This window comes from Melanerpes formicivorus, unplaced genomic scaffold (genome assembly GCF_026170545.1).
Source record: "Melanerpes formicivorus ecotype bairdi unplaced genomic scaffold, bMelFor1.0.p_v2 SCAF_36, whole genome shotgun sequence".
In the NCBI taxonomy this organism is placed as follows: Eukaryota; Metazoa; Chordata; class Aves; order Piciformes; family Picidae; genus Melanerpes; species Melanerpes formicivorus.
The window spans coordinates 2798395-2818265 of record NW_027142388.1 but is presented as its reverse complement, the minus strand read 5'-3'; the positions used below and the strand labels follow the sequence as shown (position 1 = coordinate 2818265).

Sequence of the window (19871 nt, the reverse complement as noted above, 5' to 3'; positions counted from 1 at the left end):
TTGAATACTACCACAGTGTGTGCCCTAGCTCTGTTGAAGAAAACTGCAGGGCGATGCTGTTTCACAAAAAGCAGAGAGTTATTGAGGCTTTTACACTTCTGCAGCCACACATCTCGCTACACCTCAGCAACTGCCAGACACAAACAAGGTTAAATGTGTTGGAAAACGTGGCAGTGGCTTCCAGCATTTGCTGATTCCTGAGCTTAGTGGGGCTCAGGCATGCCTGCCTTGCATAGCAGCGAGATAAGTCTCAGAGCTGGGACAGTGTGGCAGCTTTGCCTTCACACACCCTCTCTCTCACAAGTCTGAGCTGCTGCCTTTGCCTTGGCAACACAGGATGTGGTTCAGGAGCTGCCCATGTACCACAGGTGGCTGGCCCTTGCCCTGTAGTGCTGTGCTGCTGTTGCCATTTCAATCAGATAGAAGCTAGGATTGCTAAGGGTTGTGGGTTTGGGGTTTTTATTAAATAGGTCAGCAGGCCCTACCAGTTGGCAGCCATCTCCAGTCTGGAAGCTGTGTGATGAAAGGCTATATTATGGCAGGCTCCAGTGTATCTTTTTATCTGTCCTACTTGGTACGGCATGTTCCAGGTGGAGACTGGCTGGATGCTAGCGCTAAACCCTGCCCTACTGCTTTTCCCTGGTGACAACAGCAGTATCCTGGCCCCTTGTCCTGTGTTTAGATCCCAGCTCCCTTTGCCCTGGAAACTACTGCTCCCATCACAGTTATTTGATATATGGAGACTTCCTGACTTGAGCACGTTATTCTGGGAAGGGATGAACCTGAACTCCTTTTCAAATAAATGTGCTCTCAAAGAGGTTGCTGTAGTCTGTATTAGGTTAAACCTGGTCTGTATTTTGTGACCAGCTTCACCTTCCACTGAAGAAACCTGATACTGTACCTTCATTTCTGGTACATAACACCACGCAGTAGACAAGTAGGTAGGTGATAAACTTGGCCATAAATTGGTTCAGTAGCAATTTCCCTTAGCAGCTTTAAAATGTGGGGCTCCTTGCCAGGTTAATGGGGTACATGGACAGGACACTTGTGCTGTATCCCCTGGAGTGCTGACAATTTGAGGTGTTGCCTGGCTCCTAGATGTGAGAAGAAGAAATACCTTTTACTTCTGCCCCACGATTTCCTGATGTTTGCTGGTGTGGAGAACAGACGTGACTCACTGCAAAAGGTACTGTGCAGTGCTCCTGGGTATCTGATCTGCCAAGCAAGGTTGGTAGCATCAGCTCCCATGAGGTTTCCCTCTCCCAAGGAAAGGCTGTTGTCAGCCCCAGCTAACTTTCAGAGGCCTGACATCAAACTGTATAGAATTTTGTTAGAAGCTGACTGAAAACTTGGTGCTGTTATTATCTGACACTAGCTGAAACAAAAGCCAAATGTTGATGAATGTCTGATCCGAAAAGTAAACAGTTTGATTTTCTGGGGTTTTTTTGGTGTTTTTTTCCTTTGCAAGTCAGGGGCCCTCTAGGGTTTTATCTGATTTTGGCAATCTCCTGCACATTTTGGGGCCTGGAGCATGTTTTTAATTGTTACATCATAAAAGTTGCCAAATCAAGTTGAATGCTCCTTAAAAACTCTCTCAATTTTGTGGAACTTCTCAACGGCTTGACTAATACAATAATTACTGGAACTAGGCTATGTTGCCTAGTGGCAAATGGAATTTCTTCATAATGATCCTGTCTGTCATTAATAGCAGGATTTCTTCTTTCTCTCAGCGGGAGAGAGGCCAGAAAGCCATGGTATCTCTCTTTTTTAATGACAGCCAACAGCAAACAGATAAAATAATCAATTATATCTACAGATAGGTAGATAAAGTATAATTTATCATGTCAGAAACAAAAATGTTTTTAATTGGGCTGTTAATCATTTTGTAATTTTAAGAGGGCTCTTTGTGCTCAGACATCACTAATATTTCATACATTAGCTGGTCTTATTATAGCTTTAATAATAGTGTTTACGACTAACTGCCAAAGTATAAAATGTGATTTCTGCTCTCATTAGCTGAAACCCTCCCAGTTATAAAGGGATGCCCTTCTCTTTTATATTTGTCCTTCTAGAAAGATCTAGAGGGGGGAAAAAAAGGGGGTGAGGTGTGTTTCATCAAAGCAATTAACTTTAACAGTTCCCAGAATATGTTGATCTTTCTGTTTGATCAGGAGTGCCCATATTAGTTACCAACAAACACACTACTGACACGATGATTTTGTGGTTTTTCCACAGCAAAGCAGATTAGTGTAACACAGCAGAGACTGGAAGTTGAGAGTTTTGATTTCTAGTCATACCTGCATTGTCTTGTGGGAAGCTGGGCAGATCATTTAATCCCTCCTAACTTGTTCTCCCTGTCTGTAACAAAGGTATTAGCTGCCTCATCAGGCAGCTGTAGAGTATGTGAGTGTTGTAAGATTCCTGAAAGTTTGTAATAAAGATGACAAACATCTGGATGGATGGCTGCAATAGCATCCTCTCAGACAGCTATCTCTTTGAGGATGGAAATGGGAAGTTTATAGCTGGAGCTAAATTTTCCTTATCTTATAACTGGAAATGTCTTCATGATGCTGCCTAACTTCAGGATCAGTGAGGAATCATCCAGCAGACATTTCTTACAGCACTGGGGTACTTTGGCTGTCTACTCTGGTTATTGGTGTCACAGACAGATGCCCTGTGTGGGACCAGATTTCTATTTTACTTATGAATTCTACATTTTAAAAAAAAGCCAGTTGTGCTAGAAAAAGAAATGTTGTGACTCTTGAACATCCCATTGCCTCAAACACGTTGGATCACTTCCCTGCTTCAGAAGTGTTTTGCAGAGACTAATTAATCCCTATTTCTCTTACCATGGTTTCCCTCTGAAAAGCTCTGCCTGCCTTAAATCAAGAGCCAGCCTCTACAGTACCAGTTTGGGAGAAGAACATGCACTCACTGTTGTTTGGCAAGAGCAGTTTTCACTTTTGGTGTTACGATGGGTGGGTTTGGCTATGGGTTTAATTTTGCATCCATAGCATCTTCCCAGTACTGCATGTTACAGAGCAGGCAGGACTGGATCTCCCCTGGGAATGGGGGAAATATAGCGGACTGAGAGAGTTTTTCGCATGTCTGGTGGCAAGATTGAGGCTGTATTCACACTGGGAAACAGGGAGGAGAGGCTCTGGGGCTGACTTGCCCAAGTACAAATAAATTGGAGTTGCATAAACACGTGAAAAATTCCCAGAGAGTCACGTTGCACAACTTAATGGCCTGGTGCCTTCACCTGTGCCCATTTTATGTGACTCTTAACTCTGACACTAAATAAAAATGAGACTTGCTCTAATGACATCAACAGCCTGTGGTGAAGAAAATATGCTGCTACTTTGATACAGATCCCTTTTTAAGGAGGACACAGTAGAGAGCTAAGGTTCTTGTTTCCCATCTGTTAGGTGAATGTTACAATTCCCTATTTAGAAGCTTGCTCTCAATAATGTTCAATTTCAGTATTACACCACAATTTTTGATAAGAATATGGTGAGCTGCTGCTCCTGGTTTTGCCACCTTGATTTTACACTCTTTCTCCATTACATGAAAGCATAGAAAAGGGGGCATGAGTCGTCTGGGGGAGGGGAGCAAATAGTATGGAGAGGGTGTTAAATGAACCAGCTGTTATGTGTGAAGTATCTGCTTTCTAATTGCTTCTGTTGGAATTCAGAGGGAAAAGGCACTGGCTACACTTAATTAATAAGGCAGGACTCACACAAACTCCAGCTGTGAGCACAGGACTGGTCTTTAAAGGATAAACTCAAGAGGTGGGGCAGAGAGTTTTATTTCCTTGAGCTAAATCCCATCACATGCTGCTGGTACTGTGTGTGTCCACTTAAGCCTTTTGGTTGGTCTGTCTGAACCAGACATGAGGTATCTGTTGCTGTCCACGTGCCCCACACCAGGAAAAATGATCTGTCCTCACAAATCAAAGGTGTGAGGCTGTGTTTCAAGCTGAGTGAAACTGCTGTGTTTTTACTCGAGCTTGGAATCCCCAACATGTGGGGATGGTTGGATCAAAGGTCTTAGTGCAGACTTAACAAAAGCATGGGCTTTTGCAGCTGCACCCAGATATAGGTTTGCCCCTTGGTCCTCTTTTCTAGCTAGTTCCAGAGGGTTTGGATTTTGCATCCTCTCAGCATCTCACTCCCATCTGGACTCTGCCTCGGGAGCTTTGCTACAAGAGTAGTATTGGTGGGGTGGCTGTGCAGATGATGTCTCCAGATCAGGTCCAAAGGCCATTTTCCAATGATTGCTTTGAGGAGTTCTGTTCATTTCTATTTTTTGGGGATGGGCTTAAAAGAATATCCCCAAGTTACAGACAGTGCCCCTAAAAGTCACACAAAAATGTGTATGTCACAGTATTCCCCCATTTAGTCCTGCTCCAGATGTCATTGCTGTAGGACAACCCCTGCCACCAGTGCAAGGTCTTCCCAGTCTGAGCACAGCAGTACTGGGGACTGTGCTGAGGCCAAAGTCTTCTTCTGCTTCCCATGGGATGTCATCTCTGGATTTCAAAGCTGCTTGTTTAAGGGTATTACACTAGGAAACTGTGGAATCAGGACAACGGTGGAGGGGATCTTCCCATGTAGTTAAAAGCCTGGTTTCCCTTACTGGCTGTGGAGGGAAGTGAGCTTCCTGCTTAAGGTGAGGTGTCATTTACTGGATGGAAACCTTTGTGTCCCAGCAGGCCTACTCCTTCTGGAGCTGTTGCTCAGAGCAGATCTCTCCCAGTGTGATCGCAGTCCCTCCCAGGCCCTCTCTTTTCCTGGCACCATGCCTCTGCCTTGCATCAGTCCTGACGCTCCCCAGATGAGTACTAGGGTCAGCACGAGGGAGGGGAGGTGTCCATGTGGCTGCAGATGGGTTGGGAGAGGAGGAGTGCTGGTTTTGGCACAGAGAGCCCAGCTGTTTGTTCTCACCGCACCCTTCCTCCCCAGGCTGGAGCTGAGCAATTCTCCATTTGACGTTGGCAAGCCCCTTTCCCCCCTCTCTCTGCTTGGGATCACCCACACCTTCAATGAGCTCCAAAAATGCAGGAACCCTGCAGATTTCTGGTCAGAGCCCCTTCTTGTTTTGAAAGGTAAAATAATCCAAGGCTCAAACCTGCAGGAGGATTTGGGTGTTTCGCTGATCCTGATTCCAGTGACAGCTAAGCCTGACGTGGGACTAAACACACAGATGCATCAATAGCTCCAGTCCTTTGAGGTAGCTATGTGGAGCTGGACTTCCCACCCAGACAGAAAAACAATTCTCGGGTGTTACAGCATGTTTCCAGGCAAGCAAGGTGGGGCCTCGCTTTGCAAAGCTCTATAAACAGCAGCTCTTTGTCTCCTCCATTTCTCTTCACCCCGAACGTGTTGCTGTTTTCAAAGGTCGGTTTCAAAGTGCTGATTCACAGCCACCAGCCGTATTGTTTTATCTGAGGAGATTAGGGCTGAGAATGTTGTGGTTTTGTAGTGAAAAGACTCCATTGGAAATAGCAGCATATTTGACATGAGACTGTTATTTATGCTCAAGTAATCGTCTCATTTAAGGATAAGGAGTCTTTCTGCATCTTTTTTTCAAGTTTAGATCAATCATGTATGAAGACAAACTCCCACTCGGCCTCCCTTGGCCCCTTATACTTTCATTTCACTCTTCTTCTGCTCATTATTTTATGATTTTGTCCTTGACTGGAACATTTCTCTCTTGTTCTTCTTTACATGCACCATTAAAGAGGGAAAGAACTTACATTTCAGGCTCAAGCCTCATGTAGCTCTTAAGCTATAAATAATGTTTTATACAGATTTTAAGATTATTAAATCCTTCTAGTTAGCCTCCCTCTTACAGCTCATCTGATTAGAGGGGACATAGTCTTCTGAAACTTGTAACTATCTCTGTTTTGCTTTTGCAAGCAGACATGAGAAGACAGGATCTGGCTGTGTGTGTGCATTGCTGATCGGAAGACTTGCTGCAGGAATGCAAAAAAAGCTTGCCTGCAAGAGAGGTGATTGTTGGCATGGAAAAGTCCTGCAATGCTGAGGTGTAGTAGACCTAAATACAGGCAAGTCTACAACTGAAATGGAAATCAGAGGAGATAAATGCATGCAAAATACACTGTTCTGGAGAGGTTTGACAGATACACAATCAGTGAAGGGAATGCTTTGGTATGAGGAGATAGTTATGCTCAGGTAGTAACTGATTTTGGACAGCTGTGGGAACTAACCCCTGGGCTCTGCGCATTGCCTCCCTGTAACTATGTACCAGGGCCAAGCATCTGAAGCTCTGCTTCTCCCTTCAAATGCAGCCAAACCAGCTGCCACAGTTTGCAGAAATCCTGAGTCTATAGCACTGCACTGCTCTTCATTCTCCTTCATGAACTCTACTCAGCTCATACACACCTTAGGGGTATGGCCAGTTAGTCGGGCCCTGCCAGTATTATGAACTAGAGGTGAGCACATAGAGGAAAAATAGCCCTACTAGAGAAAAAAACTAGTGAAAAGTGCTGAGGAGTCTTACAGTAGACAGCCCACACAGTGAAACTGTCTCCTCCCATTAGAACATGGTCAACAACGAGGCAAATGCCTCTGCCTCCTGGGCCAGACAGGGTGGTGTTTTAATAATAGGCATAAATCTATTGTGCTTTTCTCCTCATGACCTGTGCTCTCTCAGGGCAATGCATACCCCAGAGAAGAAGCAGAATTTATGTGTACAATAAAATAATGGAGCTTCAGCAATATCAGCTGTTTGACGAATTTTAATATATATTTGCTATAAACCAGGCAGCAATTACCAGAATGTGATACCCAAATAAAAATCCATGACCCATTTGCATGACAGATCTTCAGTTTACTCACATCCATGTGAAAGAGACACATAAAAATAATATCCATGCTTAAAATCACTTAGCAGTCTGAAAGACCCCACAGTTGCAAGTGATACTGCAGTACTTAGCTGATACTCATGTTTCGATGGCTTTGCCTTCATGATTCTTCCAGTGGTTCCTTTATGTCTTCTGGTATTTTGCCAAACACCTGTGAATCAGTGCACAACAAATATTCCTGCCATTTAATTTAGCCTTGCACAGAAAGGCTATATTAGGCCTGATGCAGACCTAATCCCAAACCTCTAAAGAGGTTTAAGGCACTCTGGTTTCACCTAATCCCGAAACCTAAACCAGAATCATTGAAAACCTCTGTAACACCAAAGGAATGGGCAAATAAAGGTTTTCCACTATGAAATTATTAAAAGGACACAGTGTATCTTTTGGATTTGAGACCTAAAGCTTTACCTAAGGAGCTTGGACTGTCCACAATAAAAGTGTTTATTTTGAAGATAGGAGTTTGAAAGGTTTATTTGACTAGAGGACTGATTTCATTCCTCCCATGTAAAGAAAAAAAACCCAAAACAAAAAATGGGGTGACCACTACAACAGTGAAGAATGGGAAAAGGGATGAACAAGTAACAAGGCAGGGAAGGACAGCTCAGCAAAGGAGCCACAGAAAATGAAGCCCAGGTTTCTCTTTGAGCCTCAGTCATGGCCCCAAGAGAAAGAGCAAGGGCACAGACAGCTTGGCTGTTGGTTCATAGAATCATAGAAAGTTTAGGTTGGAAGGGACCTTAAAGATCATAGTCCCAACTCCCTTGCCATGGGCAGGGATATTTCCAACTACACCAGGTTGCTCAAGGCCCCATCCAGGCCTGGCTTTGAACAGTTTCAGTGTTGGAGTCTCCACTTCTCTAAGCAACCCATTCTAGTGCCTCACCACTATAATGGTGAAGAATTTATTCCTAATATCTAATCAAACGCTAGTTTCAAGTTCCTCACAGCAAACACGTGAGGGAAGAGTGATTTGTGGTACAATAAATACATTGCTACATCCAAATGGAGAATCTGTGCTTCTGAGATACTTTACACGATGGGAGATAACATGCAAGAACGTGCTCTGTAATGGAACTTTAATTACAAACTGCATCCAACTGTACTAAATTTGATCTTGCATTAATTTGTGTTAAATTAATTGGATTCTCTTGTTCCTGAGTTCTGGTAACCACCTTATTTTGCTGCATAACTCATTATTTGAGCAAGGGGGACTTCCTTTTCAAGGTGACTGCAGGGAGTTATTAACTGTACCATATTCTTAATAAATATTTAGCTCTTAAAAATTAAAGACCTGGAAGTATACTGCACATGTGGCTTCACTATGCAGAGCATTTTATAGCAATGATCTGCTGCGATGGATATCTTAATTCAATTGATTTCAGCAAAACATGTAGGAAAATACAGAGGAACCAATTTCCTACCGATGAGAGGTTTGATCCAACTAGAAAAGCAAGTCCCATATTTACCCTTACCAACACACAATGAATTTCCATGCCTTTATTTTTTCATCAAGAAGTGGAACAACACAGCACTTATCTAACAGCATTGTGGTACTCCTGGTGTAATTTTGAGACTCTCTGCCTCTGCAGGCAAAAATAGCAGGAAAACTGAAAAGCCTTAGTTTTATGATGTACCCGTCTTTCTAGCTGGAATTTACAGCAGTATAACCTTCTGAAGCTGCATAAATGGCAAAGCTTTTATCCCCTAGTGACATGAGGGTGGTTTGTTTGCTTTCTTTGAGCAAATCTTGGTGTAGCTGGAGAGTAACGGGGCTCTTAAGCGGGGAGACTATGCCTTTCTGCAGTGCTGTCATGTGTACATGCACTGAGCTTGCCATCACCTAATGAGGGTGGATGGGAATGTAAGCAGGGTACAATTCCAATCCCACAGCAGTACTTTTGTTCTAGCAGCAACAATACATACTAGGTTACTGTTGCCTGATTTAGTGCAATTATGACGCCTAACCACTAACTTCCATTTGGAATCAGTTAAGGTGATAACTTTCTTCTTTAAAGAACTTCTCCTGCAGGAAAGCATCTGGAGATCTAAGTTTGGCTATGTTGCACCGAAAGACTTGGTTCTCTTTATCCCAGAAGAAATCCAGACTGCCAGTGGTTGCCAGAAGAGACAAGTGAATTCAGAACATGCAAAAACAGTGCTCAGCAGACCTCCTGGCAAACAAATATTGTGCACTCTTCAGAGTGGAAGAGAGACTAAAACACTGCCTGGCACACACGCCCCCCTGATCAAACTTCACGACCAACTATGGCGAGCCAAGCTTTAAGTCACAAACTGACTCCATGCCTGCTGGATGGCAGCAGAGCCCTACCCCGGGGCTCCAGCTGCTTCAAGCACTCCTCGTTGATGCTGAAACTCTCTACCAGATCTTGCCCTTCGTGTGTCCTGCTGTTCGTGTCTGGCTCTCCAAAGCAGTGACACGTTTTAAGTCCGGCCTGGCCCTGCCTCCCGGTGAAGACAAGATCCTCACGGGTAACGGGATGGGTGAAGCCGAGAGCAGACGAGCACGAAGGCCCTCACGGCAGTACGGGCCGCACTGCTTTTCGGCGGCTACAAGAGCCTCCCTTGTCGACCGGATGCCCCCGTGGCTACTCGGGAAGCAGCGAGGCTCCATAGCTAAACGGACCGCGCCGCCAGGAACGCAGGGCCCGCCAGGCGCGGACAGCGCGAGCGCGCCTTCCTGCTTCCCCCGTGACGTCATGAACAGCGGCGCGGGCGCTACGCCGGCGCTCGGCGCTCCTCTGCGTACGCCTGGCTCCCGGCAGGCAGCCTTAGGTACAGCGGGAGATCGCCGAGTGATCGCTGTCACGCTTCCTAACCCGCCTTGCGAGCCGCGGTGCTCGGCTTGTCCCGCCTGCCCCTGGCCGTGACCAGCGCCGGAAAGGTACGCGGAGATTGTCCCTTCCAGGGGAGCGAGCGGGCCGGGAAGACGGCCAAGCTAGGACGAATGCTTGAGGGAGGCGTAGCCTGTGGCTGATGTGAGGCCTCTACGAGAGGAAAGTAATATTTTTGATTATAGCCTGCACCTGTGTCATTGCAGTTAAGCTGCTCTGGAGCAGTTTGTCTGGAGAGTCTCCGTTCAGGGTCTTTTCTGATAGCTCCAACACTAATGCTTGTGCTTCCGACTGCAAGAATACACGCCATAAAATAACTTGCTGCCAGCCGTAAGCAGCAAACCCCGTAGTAATAGTTTGCATTCTGGTGCACCGAATTTTACAACCCTTCCATAATAATCCCAGTGCTTTGCTTTTGTGACCAACGGATATTAGTGTTTTTAAGGTATTCAAACTAAGCAATAGTGCACAAGTTCATGTAAACACTGCCTGGGGAGATCAAGGTGAGGCAGGGAGCTGCCTCCAGATCTGGACTTGGGAAGCGGAACGTCAGGTGGGTCGGTGCTTGCCCTCTGCTTGTCCTCCCCCCATCAGCAAAATTACAGTGGCAGTCCTCACGAAGGCTCACAAGTGCTTTAATACCTTCTAACTGAAAGCATTTACAAAAGTAAATCATCATACTGGTAATAATACATATAATGTAGTAATATGGAAAAACAAAACAAACAAACAAAAAAGTACTGTTACCAGATGGATAAAGCTCAGATCAGCCTGGTCCAAGCTCATAGCTGATCTAGCTTTGAGCTGGAGATCAGACTGCAGACCTCCTGAGGTCCCTTTCATCCAGCGTGACCTTGTGATGCTGCAATTCACACGCTGTAATTTCATAATGCAAACTCCAGATATAGCCTATGCAAGTCTACAAAACTAGCCTCATTTCAACAGATTTATTCAAGTTGCTAGGTGTTTACTTTGATTACTATCAGAAAAGGAAGGAAACCTTGGCTTAACGGATTTCTAACAGAGCGGTCGGTGGAAGGGGCAAGCAGAGGCCCAGGTGCGCTCATTTGTACCTGGAAGCCCAGCGCGGCGGGCGGCCCCTGGCTCGCGGAGCGGCAGCGCGGGCTCCGGGGCGCGCGTGGCGTCGCGTCGCGTCGCTGCTGTTGCTCCCTCTGCTGGCCGCCATGTTCGGCTGGGTCCTTGCGCACTTGGCGGGGCTGTGGGGCACCGGCCGTGTTTGCTAGGTGACAATTTATGCATCTAGGTGGCATTTCGTGGATCTCGCTGGCATTCCGAACGTACTCGTGCAGCGTTTGGATGACAGCTGGGGACTGTTACCTGAGGTTCTGATTCGCTTGTTGTGTGTTTTTCTTCAGAGGAGTACGGGTGGTTCCACGTGGAGGAGATGCCACTTCACAGGCCGCTTGAGAGTAGAAAATAACCCAATGTCCAGTGGCTTCACTTAGAAATAAACGCGGTGAAAAAGGGGCACGGTGTTTACTCTGGCAGAGCTAGGGGGCATGGGAAGTGGAAGTCTGTGTAACCTGGGGAATCGTTCTGGAAAGCACTCCTCCACGCTTGTCTCTCTGTGACCTGTCACTCCTCCAGAGCGCCTTCCACCAACCTCCAGGTTTAGCAGCAGTTCTGTGAGGCTTTTGGAGAGGGACTTTGTGACCGGGAAGGTTTTTTTGTTACTAATTTACCCTGTCTCTGTAAGTGTCGTGCAGTGTAAAGGACATTTTATTTATATTTTTTTTAAAACTAAATTACTACATTTTAAAGAAACCACTGGGGATACCTCTTGTTTGATGGTGGGGTTTTTTGTTTGTTTTGGTGGTTTAGTGTTGTGGTGGTTTTTTTTTTTTAATGATTCCTATCAATATTTTTATTGATTTGCAGGTAAATTAGGGTGTTTTTTTCTTGTAAAAATATCCCGTGATCAGGAAATCTTAAGGCTGTTTGTTCTGGCTTTGGATGTGTTATTACCAATTGCAAAGAGCTCTGCAGATGGAAATTGTGTTGGTGCATGCACTGGAATAGGCACCCGTTTCTAGTATCATATGGTCTGGGTTTGGTTAATTGGTGTGGAGACTTACTCTAAGCTTCAGAATGGCATTATTAGAGTCGTGTCCTGTTAGGGAGTACGTCTGTTGCCTAAGCACGTTACTTCTTTCCTGACCCTGCTGACCATTTTAGAACACTGTGAATTTCTTTTTGCAAAGTAAAGCAAAGCTACTGACCTGTCTGTGTTCTGCTGTCTAAAGAGACACCTTTTGTGGCTTTCTAGCGTGTAGTGCATCAGGCTTTATTATGTTTTCTTTTTAGTCTGGCTACTGTTTGTCTGCGAGCTCGACCATGAAAACATTGGAGCAGTAAGAACTGTAAGCCAGTTGTGGCTGCTTACCTTATGCAGGAGAGCTAACACTGAAGATTCTGGTTTTCCAGAATTAGATTCTATGAAGCACTGTCTTCATTGGTGAAAACAGCTTCCAGCCTTAATGATTCTATGACTGCTCTTCTGTAGTAAATTATTTTGTTGTAGCTATGCTGGATTATAGGTGTATGACAGTGAGATTTCTGGGATTGTGGAGACAAATTCAGTAATGATTGAAATTAACAATGGAAGGCAAATTTAGTAGTGATTGGGGGGGGAGAAAAAGGCAAGATTGACTTTGGGTCTGGGCATCTCTTCTGAGTTGTAATATTGACAACAATACTTTTGTGCAAGTTTGAAACCTCAGCACAGTATTATGTGGTTTTGTGTGTGCCTTTGTACAGGAAAAAAAAGGTATGTTTAGTAGCAGTAATAGTGGTGTGATCCCCAAAATACCTGTGTGGGTAGATTTATGCTTTCTTTGTACGAATGCAGCTTCTCTGCACTGGAATATACTTGGTAGTACAAATAAAAGGTTTTGAATTAGTAATAGCTTGAAAACTGCTTTAGCTACTGGGGGTTGGTTGGTGGTTGGTTTGGTTTTTTTTCACATTATTGTTCTCTGTGGAGCAGTAAAAGTGATCACAAAGCAATGAGACAGAAATAAATCTACAAAAAAGCCCAAACAATTTTTGCCCCTTCAAGCCAGCTTCCTTTTGAGCTCTGTGCTGGCGCAGTTGTATGATAAAAAGTAGACTTTTTATTTTTTTCCTGTTCATAAGCAATAAAATAATTTCACAACTGTAGTGAATGCACTTCCTATGGTACATTTTAATTAATATGCAGCTAATGATGACACAGCTTGTCATTTGAAAAAGTGTTGCAGTGGCTTTTATGACTTGGTGTAAACACTCATATATCATAGGATTATTTGAGAGAACTGGAACTTTGAGAGATGTCAGGTTTGCTGTGTTGAGAAAAGTGACTCATAAAACAATAGGTGCTAATTAGCAAGAGCAGATTGTAGAGTATGCTTAAGCTACAAATATTTTGAGTCAATATGTAATAGACTCAACAGAATGATTTTAAAAAATTGGTATTATGAGATGTCCTTTAAAAAGGCATATATTAGCCTTGAAAGTTTCCAGGCCTTTAAACTGGAGCATTCAAGCTAGATCATGATTCAGAAGCATTTAAAAGATGAATCAATCTCTTCTGCATCTCTTAAGTTACAGAGGAAACGACCTTTTCTATAAATGGATTTGCCACCACAGGTCTTTAGAATTGTAACATCATACTGTAAGCAAATTAAGAGTCTTAGGAGCAAAAAAAAAACCAAACCCTTTAGTCAGCAAGTTTTCTCTTTCATGATTTATTTTTAAAGGTCAGAAGATGGATGTTACAGTCAAAGAAATAGTAATTTGTACAGGAAAACCTTCCCAGATGAGGTGCAACCCTGTCCTAAACCTCTGAGTGTACAGACTAGTTTCCCAGAGCTGCTGGGTGACTGTTGGTTGCAAGGTAAGGCTGAACAAAAACTATTTGAAAAGAAACACAAACTTAGGTTTAGCTTTTTGTAGTTATTTCATAGAATTTCAGTAGAAGCTAAATTGCTTTGATTTAGGGGCGGGCAGGACTTGCTTTAAAACATACCAGATAGGAATCCTAGGACAGACTTTTTGCACTCAGACAGCTGGAGCAGCTGTAGATTCCCCAATGAAATGAAAATGCTACAATTCAAGATTTAGAAAGGTAAAAAGTGTGACCAGAGCATTAAATAGAAGGGCCATATGATACCAAAATTAAGCTCTGTGTTTATTATAAAGAAAATCCTAGTTGTAGAAGGGGAAAAAAATGAACTTGTTCCCCCACTTTCTTTTTTCCTCAGGAGAAAAGATAGAATATATCCTAGGTAATAAATCTGTTTTATGGCTCGCATGAGAAAGGGTGGAGAAACTCCCATTATTTTCTTCCCAGAAATTGAAACACACATGAGCTAACATGGGAGACACTGGGATTTTCATCCAACAAATGCACAGCTGGCTTCTGCTTTTAATATTTTTCTAAGCCTAATCATTTTTCATTTGATTAGCTGGTGGCTGACAAAACTATCACTTGCTCAGTGTTTTGTATATTTAGTAAAATAGGTGTGATGCGAAGAAGATATTGTAATACCTACCCAGAAGCATAGCTCAGCTTGTTCAGTTGATGAGAAATTTCTGCTTGCCTCTCCTTAAAATGCAAGTTTCTGTCATCAGGATTTGAGTTTGAATACTAATAAAGCAACTTCCTGAGAACTGTGTAAGCATTTGAGGATTTATATGTTTTAATTCACATTATAGAGTTGCATGATGCTCTACAAATGTAAACAAATTGTCAGGAATCAGTTGGCAGCCTGCAGTGCCACTTTTCCTGTGGTGAAACTACTTGAGGGGAACAAGACCCTACTTAGTGTTAGGAGGTGGGAGACATAGAGCTGCAAACGAGTATATCAAGGATTTGAGGTGTACCAGTGTGAGCTGTGGAGAAACCCATGGACACAACACAAAACCAAAACAAAGCAACCCACAAATCCACCCAAAACAATGAGACAAAGTGGTAAAGTGAGTGCAGACATAAATGTAAGATAACAGGAGCCATCTAGGAGTGAGATTGCTCAGAGCCATGTCTGCACAGACCTCTCTAAAGCTGTAGGTTCTCAAGTTGAGTTCAGGTGGGAGAATGGCTAAGCTATGCCAAAGCTTGCTATCTTTGTTGTCCTGGGCAAAGCAATGCTTACATCTTTGCTATGTAAGCAGCATAGGAAGAAGAATATTTTTTTTCTCCCAGATTGGTAGGTCTGTGCTGTCCAAACAGTTAGTGTGTTTCTAATTATTATTTTCAGAAATTCCAAAACATCCTGACTTGCTCTGGGGGCAGGAGAGAATGAGGGCTATCTGCTTCTACTTGAATATTGTGTGATACCTTCTCTGATTTTAATCTGCAGTCATTTATACATGGTGGATGTTTAAGACCACGTAAGAAATTTTTAAGTGAAATGACCTTGAAGCTACAGGTTCATGACAAAGCCAAACATGTATCTTGTTTGAGGTTGGGTTGATGTCCTTCTATACAGTGGGTGGCTGGAAAAGGAATGATTTAGTAAAGATTAGTAGAACCTCTGTACTATCTATGTACTTTCTGACCTAGCTCCATGGCACTCACTAAGTATTTGTTGACAAGTTCAAGCTCTGTAACTAGAAGATTGTGATTTTGCTAAATACCATGAGTTTGTTTATTTTCAGGGATAGGGAAACTCATCTTAACAGAAAAATATGAGGCCTGCCAGTATTTAGCTATCTGCTCTAATAAATGTTCTTCTGTGATGGGCCTACTCAATTGCAAGCTGTACTTTGAATTCTTGCACCTGCATTCTTAAACCCTTTGAACTCCTCTGACATAGCAGATGATGCCACATTGATTCCTAGCTGGCCAAACATGTTCTTGTGTTACTGGAGAGGATGTGTTCCTGACATGCAGCTTTTGCACTCTGTCCCTTGATCTAGGTGCAGAGGGCTCCCCACCTGATGTGCCTGAAGTTGCAGAGAGGGAGAATCTGTAGTGTGGTGCCACATAAACAGGTCATACGCAGTCTTCACTGCTGAAGGTGCTCTGTCTGATACTGATATACAGCATTTATGCTCTTTGCGTGATATTTGCCAGGCCTGCTGTTGGTAAGTTTGACCTTATCAAAAAAGGCTCTCAAATTTGAGAATAATTTGGAACATGTGAAACATTCAGGACTTCTAAATTTTTTTTCCTTTTCTTTTCCTAGTTGTGTGCTTAGGTCCTCCACCTTTCACTTCAACAATTGAGGGTGTTGGTTACTTCCTCCTGTGTTTGTGTAAGAAAAGTTTTTTATAGTCCATTTTTCCACTTGGCGTATGTACTTCCTCCATTACAGCTCAGCACAGTGTTCTTCCCACTCCATCCCAACCATGAAAGCTAATGGAAGACCTTTGAGGGTTTTTTTTTTTTACTTATAAAAACCATGGAGCTGTGGAGTTGGGGATGGTGGTTGTTCCTGCTTCAAAATATGTCCTTTGACTAGTTGTGTTTTGTTCTTGGTAAAGGAGAAGTGTGTAAGGAAGCAAATAGTCAGCTGTAGTTTAAAGGACATTTAGTTTCACCTGGACATTTCCAGCTCAGTTTTTGTTTAGCTGAACATATACCTAGAGAAACAAAAGTTTGTCAGAAACATGAACAGGAGTGGGCTGCATTCTAATTTTTTTACCAAAAAAACTTCATATAATGCCAAATGTGAAAATGTGAAGCGTTTTTCAGTATTGTGCATCCCAGCTTCTGAAAGCCTTACAAGTGAGGTGAAGGCAGTCTGGGAGCTCCACATCCATTTATTATTTTATCCTGTATGGGTAAGTCTGACAGCACTTCAGCTTTGGAAATCTGGAGCTGTGCTGGAGCTCTTTCCTTTGAGCAACATCAGTTACAGCAAGAATGGAGAAAGGTGTCCTGTCCAGTTGGCCTTCATTTCCTGACCAAGAGGCATCCCTGCTCAGGACAGCATGTGTTGCATCCTGATTAAGGATAGTACAATGTTTGGTTTACCAGGGCTTGACTTCTTGCTGGATGGTTTTATTGCCATTTGTCCAGGCCTGGTTTTTAGCCCCAAAAAAGGCAAAAAAGTGAACCTGAGAGCTTAATTGTGACACTAGGCCTGAGGAACATCCCACTTTAAATCTCATGTCTCATCCAAGGTCCTGACAGGGCATTCTTTTTTGTTCCTTTTATATTCTGTGATTACTCTGCAAAAATAATATTTTAAAGACACTTGCTTATTTTACTGCTCCACTGCTAAATAATTGAAATCAGCACTTAACATTTAATTATAGTGATTTTATGCCATAAATGTTGTATAATGCCTGACAATGTAATTGGTCATTTTTATAATAACCCCTTTTTTAAAAAATACAGGGAAAATCTCTGAAATGCATACCTCCATGCTTGTGCCCATTAAATGTGGTTATCATTATCTAGTGATGACATATGTTCTTCCTAACTAGGATTCTCTTCTCTTTGATGCTGATACCATTCCATGCTAGATTATTCCTGTCCCTAGTAGCACCTCGGGGCAGGAGTGGGAAGTACGTGTCCCATATGGCCAGTTTAGAGAGCAGTTCTGAGTGTGGGGAGATGGGAAGGCAAGGACAGTGGAGTGGAGAGACAATGAAATCTTCACGCCTGATCCTTCCTTCCCTGCCATACAAATACAGGGAGAGCAGGCACATGGCTTTTGTACTATCAAGTTAGCTAGGAATAATGTGGGAGTACATTGCATTCAGGAAGGGGTGAAATTATTTGTTCTCCCATGTGAGAGGAAGGGAGCCAGGGAGGAACTGTGACTCTGAGTCACTCGTTCTTCCTGGAGCACCTCCTGGGGTGGTGCCGCTGCATGCAGCTCAATGCAAGACTGAGCCTGAAGGCTTGAACTAGCTGATTGCAAATATTTTACAGAAGTCTTATTTTCTGGTAATTACTTTAATATGATTCAGTGTTTTGTCTTTTGTCTGATCTTGTTGATGAGCTTTCATGCCTGATCCTTCCCTCACTGTCATGGGAGCTGGGCAAGCGTTCCCATACCATCTGTACCATTCCTGCTGTCTCACCTCTTGCTTTCAGTGGCTGTCAGTAGGTGAATTTCGAAATGTTGCTACTGTGTAGTACAAGAATATATACTTGCAGAAAAATTCCTGTTCTAGTGAAGCCTTTGAAACTGCTAAGCTGACTCAGATGGTAGGGGTAGAGCAATTTGCAGAACTGGACCCTGGGTACTGTTCACCACTTTGCATTCCTAGTGATTCCTGAAATTAAGAGTTCCTGTGGAAGCCTGGAACTTTGCTTCTGAGGCAAGTGTGTATGAACTGAGTCCAAAGCACCCAGTGTTTAACAGATCTATGGAGAATAGCTAAGGTTTAGGTTCCAGTGGGTCACCAACACTGTTTGCTAGAGACTCATAGTAACAGTGACCAGACTCATTCCATTCCCAGGTCTCTGGGGTTTTAGAAATCTGGCAGAACCACCAAAATATCTACAGCCCAGCCACTGAAATCATGCCAAGTTTAGTGGAGATTACAGTGATAGCTTCAATTAAATATAAATTGTGCACTTTAAATGTACAATTTATATAAAAAAAGGGAGTCATTTTGCCAAACCATAAATGTACCAATAACTAAACCAAGAAATAACAGATTAAGAAATCTCAGTTTATGAGGTCTAGAAAAAAACTTTCAGATACTTCTAATGCTTTTGTTTGACCAAGTGATTCATATGTAATACTGGATAGACCTAATTGATGCATGCATACAGCAGGCTTATGAGCAATTGGCTGGTCTCTGTTGTCACATTTGTTCAGCACAGGCTGGGGAGAGAGGTGCACAGTACAACTCACTTGCATAATCTTTTGCATGTAGTAGAAGGTAATACCTACAAGAAATACATGGATGCTCATAACTCATATTATCTCATAAAATTTAGAAGAGCATTCAGAGACTGCAAATGAAGGTAATTTATGTATAAAACCTCATCCACAAAGAATTTATTGCCATAGATATAATATACTTTGGCACAGGCTTCTTCCCTGAAACTAGTACTTGCAGACTTGAACACACCAAAGACTTGCAGGTTAAACTGTAGTCTGGTTTATACAGCATACATCATTATGAGGACTTTTGTGTCTGAGAGAGTTAAAGCTAGTTGCTGTGTTCCATGGATGTTGCAGATGTATGCAGACATCTTCGCTGTGTGAGCAACCTCCTTAAATTCAGTGTTAGTTTAGTGGTGCAGTCTTTGCATATCTAAGTATTTTGGACCTTAGTGGGAACTGAGAAAACTGCAGAAGTACATTTATATAAAACTTGTAATGTGCACTGTATAAAACAAGTATCTGCTTTGCAGAGGTATTCTGCTAGCAATGTCATGAAATCCAGATCTCATTTCCTGCAAGGATTGCACTGGGAACATGTGTCCCCATCTTCCTCTCTGCAGTTGGGCAAAACTGCCAGAAAAAGGCCATGGGATCCATTCATCTCCTTGCCATTTTGAGAGAAAGGCTTTTCTGGGTGACCATAGAGAGATGTGACTCCTACGTCCTGGTAGATTCTTGCTGATAGACTTGTGGTGGCAGAAATGAGGCCAAGGCAGGGCTATGGTTGCAGTGCAGTAACATTGTGTGCAGTCTTGGGGAGATTTCAGCTCTCGTCTCAGTGCCTGGGTGGCTCCTTACACCTGGAATAGAAATATATTTCCCTTTTGTTCCTTTTTCTGCGGTCTGACTTATTTTTTCTTTTGAGATTACATTCTGCACATGTGCTTTTATAATTGTCACATCTTTTTTTGCCAAACACTTTTACTTTCATGTAAGTTAATTACATCAAATGACAAGAAAGGGAAAAAGGCAACTTGTTGCCATTCTGACAGTTCTGCTTAGTACAAAGCAATCTTAAAACAGGGAAGGTTCTGGTGTACTGTGAAATATGCCACTTAAATGCATATAGCTGGGAATGGAAAGAAGCAGCTGCTAGAATGAGCCCAAGTCAGCAAGAGAAGATAGAGGACTTACTGCTATAAAAATGAACCAAAGCTCTCAAGCGCTGATGTAGAGTGGATAGGACCTTTAAAATTCTTCCCCAAAAGATACACATTGGTGTAGGGAAGCACTCTGCCTGACTTGGATGGACAAAGAACATTATCATTTCCCCTG

At 43.0% G+C, this 19871-nt stretch overlaps 1 protein-coding gene across 4 annotated transcripts in view; it reads left to right on the top strand.

Moving 5' to 3' along the window:
* The first annotated feature begins 9711 nt into the window (after positions 1–9711).
* The window catches only part of GNB1L (G protein subunit beta 1 like), a 47248-nt gene continuing 37088 nt past the window's right edge, over positions 9712–19871 (top strand). Inside the window, exons 1-3 of one of the 4 annotated variants that reach the window (XM_068157305.1) lie at positions 10992–11084; positions 13500–13636; positions 15661–15828. The gene's annotated coding sequence lies outside the window, so the exon portion shown is untranslated. Of the gene's footprint in view, positions 9792–10991; positions 11281–13499; positions 13637–15660; positions 15829–15950; positions 15999–19871 lie in introns of those variants that run through there. The other 3 variants (XM_068157306.1, XM_068157307.1, XM_068157309.1) reach the window with 3 other exon arrangements.